General features: G+C 34.4%; 1 long non-coding RNA gene across 1 annotated transcript; it reads right to left on the bottom strand.

Annotated features, from left to right (window-relative positions):
* Positions 1-4,554: 4,554 nt before the first annotated feature.
* Positions 4,555-6,247, bottom strand: LOC145801733 (uncharacterized). Its single transcript, XR_014343388.1, has 3 exons — positions 5,980-6,247; positions 5,511-5,882; positions 4,555-4,767 (listed from the first exon to the last, which is right to left on the bottom strand). It is a non-coding gene; the product is annotated as an uncharacterized LOC145801733 (long non-coding RNA).
* Positions 6,248-7,553: the final 1,306 nt, after the last annotated feature.

The following is a 7,553-nucleotide window of genomic DNA, read 5'->3' as shown; positions in this document are numbered from 1 at the left end:
TGCTTTGAAGAAATGTTAACAATCTATCCTTGTTATCCGAATTTTGTTGAGGTGGGATTTGAGAGTGTAACAATTGTGTATTGGTCACCATATTTTGAAGAATTTGCAACATTGTCTCTTCAAAATAAGAAGAATATTGAGATGGTGGAGTATAATGTTTTTATTGAAAATAATTAAAAGGGGTTTCAAAATAATCGACATCCTGACTCTCATATCCCCAAAAATTATTTCCAAAATATGCCATAACTCTATTATACACAAGGCTCCAAAATACTAAATAGCTCCAACCTTTACTATTGTCAAAAGGATTTTACAAACTCAACTCACTATTTTTTTTTCTTAACACACGAAAGAAAAACCTGCAAATTAGTATATATATAAAAAAAATAAATAAATAGAACAACACTTTACAAAATAAAATAAATGTACAACATGTAGGGAGTCATAGACTACCCTTTAAGGAAAATTAAATAGCAGTAAGTAAATTGCGATATAGTAAATTGCAATAAATAAATTACAACAAAATTTTACAAAACGATTAGGCGATAGTCCTCTCTAAAAATCTTGCAACAACACAACAACAACAACAACAACAACAACAACAACAACAACAACAACAACAACAACAACAACAACAACAACAACAACAACAACAACAACAACAACAACAACAACAACAACAACAATAATAATAATAATAATAATAATAATAATAATAATAATAATAATAATAATAATAATAATAATTTGTCCAGCATAGGTAATGATAATTCTCGAAGTCAACAAATAAATTTTTTATTATATTTCTTTTTATAATTTTTTGTTTTGTGTTTTTTAGTTCACCTGCATAAGATAATCTGCACACAAGAAAAAAAAAATCAGTCACACCTACACAAGAAAAATAATATATATACAAAAATAAATAAAATGAATTACAATAAAAATTACCTCTGAATCAAACAACTTACCTATAGTCCCCGGCAACGGCACGAAAAATTGATATCGTCGTTTGCACACCAAAATATTCTATTTATAACCAAGTAATAACTACTATTCCGAAATTTAGCTATTGAGACCAAGTGTCGATCCTCAGGGACTAATCGAGTTATTTTGATACAAAAATAATAATTAAAGTAATTTAAGAAAATTTGTTTTGAAAACATTAAAACTAAAACTAATAAAACATAGAATAAATAAAATGAAATAAGAAATATCTTAGGATTTTGAATCTACCACTAACCTTATAATCCGAGGTTATTGTACTAATTTTTAGATTTTTCTTTAATTTGGATAATATGATGTAAGTTGATCAGAAATACATCGTCAAGAGGATTTGTCTATTAAAATTAGAAAGTCACGAATCATCTTCGCTTAACACGGACTGTCACCACTAAACTAACTAAACCATGATTGATGAACGACCTGTCTTATTAAGTATGACTCGTCTAATAATTTTAATACATTGTAATGAAAATAATTGTATAACATAATTTAAATAAAACATTTATTGTACAAAAAGATCTAAAAGTTATACAATTTATCCAAATCAAATTAAAATTAAAAATATCAAATACAATTCATCCAAATTACTTAGTCAGTGTTTCATCTCTACCCTAGAAAAAATATATTAGCTCTTACCACTCATACAACTACGGTACTTTAATATATACAAATTATACTCTCTCAGTTTTTAATGGGTGTAACGCCCTCAAAATAAACCCATAATCATACATTCATGATACAAAAAGAGATATCATATTACCAACATCAGAGTATACTTACAAGAAATATTACATGTTGACAACAAAAGTAAATGCCCTACAGGCTTACAACTTTCCAAGTCAACATTTGGGTTCAACAAAATAGAGTTCTAACTCTTTACAAAAAATAAGCCATTGGCTTGATATACATGTAATATACAAAATAATCACAAAAGGGAAGCCTTCAGCTTCTACAACCTGCCAAGCTACAACCTTAGAGGCGGCATATCACCTGCACCTGAAAATGATGTCCCATATAGGGTGAACCAACGCCAAGTAGAGATATGCTAAACATAATATGAGCAATAACTAAAACATTAGCATTTGATAAATGTTTAACTCATACAAGCCAACGCACAACACAATCTAATTCCATGACAGATATGTCCACATTTCATTCTACTTTCCTTTACTTATCAAATTTTCAAGTCATAACATGGCTCAGAACCTGGCCAACAATTTAAAGAGGTTACGACTCATATTAAAGCACTTCCATATTTCACAATGGATATACATATTTGCTGTATCAATGTCATATTAAAACACTTCCATACTTCGCAATAGATACACATATTTGTTGTATCAATGGAGTCCATCCCCTATCTCCTCCGAAATAATATCCAGTTTAGGAGTCCATCCCCAATCTCCTCCCAAACCGTGGAGTACATCCCCTATCTTCTCCCACACAATACAATATATAAATAATTATCATATACATGATCAATCAATACACATATTTGATGTATTATTCCAACCGTCATATTCAATGACATATTCAATCGATTAGTTTTAATTCACCTAATCATCATGCAATGTCTGCAACAATCAAGACTATCCTCCACCGATAGTCCAAAGCAATTATTTCTAAACAGATAATAAATGCATCAACAGATAAATTATCAACATTTTCATAAAAATGAGCGATTAATATATCTAACTCCACCATTCGATCTCATCTTAAGCCAATTTCATCATTTGCATCCCAATTTCATATTTCACAACGAAAGTCACTAATTACACTAATGACCCAATAAAACCCAAATATGGCATTTTCCCATTTCTTTTCCAATATTGACCCAATGGTCCAAATATCATTAATAAACATTCACAATCTCATGTTAAGACCCATATACACATATATAGTTCAAAAGGAACAAAACCCCTCTTTTCAATATTTCAAATCTCAAACCCTAACTTCCCAAATCAAATCATTTATACAAAATGCCCAACATCTATGTTAAAAATCATAAAAATGAATAGTTATCCCTATCTCAAATGGAGAGACCAAATGGAGAAGATGAAGGATTTCGAAGGTGCTCCAAACCCAATAGTTTTCGGATCAAAATGAAAAGCAAGCCAAACCCCACACTTTTTGCAAAGGAACTAAGAAAGAGGATCACTCAAACTAGATCAAACCTTAGAGAGAAGTTGAAGTCTAGAGTGAGAAGCTCTTAAATGGAGGTTTTGAAAAGGTAGAGAGAGAGAGAATGCCGAAAAGTGATCCAAAAAGTGAAATCCCGAACTGATATAAAAACAAGTCTGCTCGAGCGTGGGATTCCCCGCTCGAGCGTCAGACATAGACTTACGCTCGAGCGTCAAAAGCACCGCGCAAGCGCCGGATGCACACTTCCAGAAGTTTTGCAAACGATGGTCCCCGCTCGAGCGTGAAAGTGGACGCTCGAGCGTCCGATGACCTGCAGAACGAAATGCTGAGAGATGAATAATCACGCTTGAGCGTCAAAACGCCCGCTCGAGCGGAGAAGCAACAACAAAAGGCCCGCTCGAGCGTCAAAAACCCCGATCGAGCGTGAAGGCCAAAATCTGGGCATCAACCTTTGGTTTCTAAACACAACCAACCTGTTTCCAATCTGCCCAACACAACCCAAGACTCAAATATAAAGAGTAAAGGATAGAAATGAAAATATGACCATAACACATCCATGGAACCAAGTCCGGAATACAATTAAACAAGAAAAAGGAAAACCAGGATCGTTATAATGGGGGTGTCGGCAAAGCCGACACTCTCATATATATATTTTTTATTATTTTATTTAATTTATTTTATCACTACAACAAAAAACACATTTGACGACCTAAAAATTTGTCGCCAAAAGTACAAATTCCATCGCCAAAAGAATCGGCGACAAGTATACAACTTGTCGCCAAAGGCCTGTCACTAAAAGTATTGGCGATGAAATCAGAAATTGTCACCGTATGTAGACATTTAGCGACAAGCAAAATTGGTCGCCAAAAATCATATATTTTGTCGCTATAAAATTAAAATTTGTTGCTAAAAGGTTAAAATTTGGATAGGCTATGTAGTTTTAGCGACAAATAAATGCCTCGCCAAAAGTACTATTTAATGACAAAATTAATTTGGTCGCTAAAAATCACGTTTTTAGCGACGAGTAAGTTTTGTTTGCTAAAAGTTCTTGGAATAACCACTAACTTTTAGCGACAAAAACAATATTTTGTCGCCAAATATATTAACAGCGACCAAAATACCACCTGTCACTAAAAATTCAGTACACAAATTTTGATTTTAATAATTTTCTTGTTCAAAATAATCCAAAACACCTATTTTCCTGTGCACAATATATACACAAATGTAATGTAAATAATAATACACATGTGCAAGACATTCATACTAATTCAAAATTAATAGCTATGAAAAATCCCAATAAACATAATTACAATTCTCTAACAATCTAAAACATGCATACCAAAGTACTTACAAACTACTAACATCAAACCCATAAATACATTACCAAATCCTATGTCAAAATATTTTCAAAATTACAGCCAAATATTTTGATGTTAGACATCTAACCAACAAGTCATTTACTAAAATCCTATGTCAAAATATTTGCAAAAACACAACACCAAATATTTTGATGCTAAACATTTAATCCATAAATCATTTACCAAAATCCTATGTCAAAATATTTCCAAAAACACAAAATCAAATCTTCTGATGCAGCCCAAACTATTTTCCACCATTGCCAATCTGTCACATGAAAAAAGAAAAAACAATGTTAGATTGACAAAAAAAAAAACTCGATATGAACCTCACAATTTTGATTTTAATTTTGTAACGGGAAGTCCAATCGGGTGCTGTTTGCTCATACAACTCTATTTAGGCTTGAACAAGCTACCCGTGCCAAGTTTCGGTGGTTTTAGTGGTCATTTTGCAATTTTGGCCCCCGAACGGGCCTTTTAAGTCTTGTGTTTTACATTTTTTCTTCTAATTTTCTAACCGGAAATCCAATTGAGGTCATGTTTGTTCCTACAAGTCTACTTAGGCTTGAACAAGCTGTCCATGCCATGTTTCGGTGGTTTCGGTAGTCATTTCAAAATTTCGGCCCCCGAACAGGCCTTTTAAGTCTTGTGTTTTACAATTTTCCTTCTAATTTTTTAACCGGAAATCCAGTCGAGGTCCCGTTTGTTCCTACAAGTCTATTTAGGCATGAAAAATCCGTCCATGCCAAGCTTTGGTGGTTCCGGTGGTCATTTCGCAATTTCGGCCCCCGAACGGGCCTTTTAAGTCTTGTGTTTTACAATTTTCCTTCTAATTTTCTAACCGGAGATCCAATCACAACTAGGGAGACTCATAGTATGATCCAACCACTTCTTCTGTGTTTCAATTTTTAAAACCATGACATTGATTTTTCAGAGCCATGGATATAAATCAATCAATTATGATGAGAAATGGTAAAGATAATAGTAAATACCACTATTGTATTGACATACTGGCAATTTCAGAAGCTTGGTCCTCTGTCAACTTGGCTGCAAAGCCTCTGAAACCATGTCTATAACTGTAGACATGAGATAGCCTAGCTTGTTCAACACTGTGTCACCAATTGAATGATTCAATCAGCACAACCAAACAATCCTCAATAAGAACAAGAAGAGGAACACAACAATAACATCAAACCATAAACAAACAAAAAAAAAAGGAGTGTGAAAACATGGTGGTGTACAGTTGAAAAAAAAGAAAAGAAAGAGAAAAAAGGAACATTGGGTGGACCTTTCACCATGAAAATCAGTGAGGAATTGGTGGTTCTGCATCAAAATCTCATCTGGGTCATGACCATCTCTGCTTCCCATATAGGCCACATAGACCTGCGCACAAGACAAAGCTTGACCCAGTAACATAAATCCAAAAACAAAAAAACAAAAACGAAGAAGTTGAGTGAAAATATCATATCTATATCCACACCTTAGCAGAATAACAGAGGCCAACTTGGGCAAGGAAAGCACAAAGGAAAAGAAAAGGAATACCAATATTAGTAATAGTGGTGTTTCTGGATGAAGCCATTGCAAGTACTGAAATGATTCTTCTTCAGTTGGAGTGGAACTTGCAAAAGCTGAATTATATTAGTTGGTTTCAATGGTTGACAATGGATGCCTGAGTTCTTCGTTATCGGTACAAAAAGATATTAGATGCTCGAGCTCAAAATATTCGGAAAAGAATCCAATGGGAGGCACAGGATTGGAAAGTTCCTTCACATCATCTAAGAGCTCGGGGCAAAAAGAAGAAATCCAAGCATGAGAGTGGAGGAGATGCCAATTCGGTTGTACCGTCACTAACGGATATGGATCCAAGGCCGAAGGAAAAGGGTGTACCAAGCAATCAAATAAGCGGAAGGAAGAGAAGTGCGAGCACCATTTCTGATGGTGATTGGGCAAAACAACCATCTGGCAAGCACACACACAAAACTGGTGACCAATTGACAAGGTTTGGATTAATGGAGACCTTTGATCTGAACATCCAATATCTAACCGACTTTGATTCAGGTCCAAAAGCAATAGACTTGAACTGAGAGGGTAATAATTCAAATGGCATTCAGTGCTTTGAGGCATTGATATCATATGAGATTAAGTAATATATACAAATATAATGCGTTGCTTATATTTGCTTATAAAAAATTATGTATATTGTTGTGTATGGACCCCAAGTCATTTCCCAAAACTATATCCATATTGAAAGGTAATAATATACTTGTGTACTCTCCCCCTGAGACACACAAACTCACCCCTGTATTCCATTTCGGAATAGCCAAGTCTCTGAGAAATTATTCTTGAATCTGATAAAGTTCATTGATTAAACAATATTGCAAGAAAAATTCAGTTAAATACCCAACAAGAAACAAAGAATCATTAGCTAAAACATGTGCGTGGTGGGCATAATTTCATAGCTAACTAAGAGAATAATTGTATAATCCACACAGCTTAACAAATAATATGTTCCTCTGTAAAAGCCATTGCAACAAGAACAACAGATACATTCGTCATCGAGCAACACTCCCATTCCCAAACTGAGACCAACCATTGTAGCATAAAAATTATTATTCAAAGTAAGACGAGACCACTCCACTCATGTTATTATTAGTGCTCCTATTAATTGATACAGCTGAGAAGCAATGTGATATACATCATGAATGGCATTTTGCAATCCAATGCTTCACGAGGAGGCATTAATTGAATCCTCCAAGCAACAATCAAAACTTCCAAGTCCCAAGGGGCTGGAAATAGACTCAAACCAGCCCTTACCCAGGCCCGCGCGCCCTTACGGCCTTGGCCACAAACTCACCAAGCAGAGTCCTCCAAACTGTTGCTATTGCATTCTAAATGATTTCAAGATCAGGGTTAAGGCACAAATCCAACCTTCAAGTCCCAATGCAACTGGGATAACCATTGAACGAAACAAACCCATTGGAAGCCCTTCAGTGAAATTTGAATTACTAAGTAAACGGTTCGTTGGATGTGCAAAGTAAAAAACACTTTGTCAAG

Source organism: Camellia sinensis, chromosome 10, assembly GCF_055761805.1.
Source record: "Camellia sinensis isolate YWXY chromosome 10, ASM5576180v1, whole genome shotgun sequence".
NCBI lineage: Eukaryota > Viridiplantae > Streptophyta > Magnoliopsida > Ericales > Theaceae > Camellia > Camellia sinensis.
Note: the sequence above shows the minus strand (reverse complement) of the source record. Positions and strands in the feature narration are given on the sequence as shown.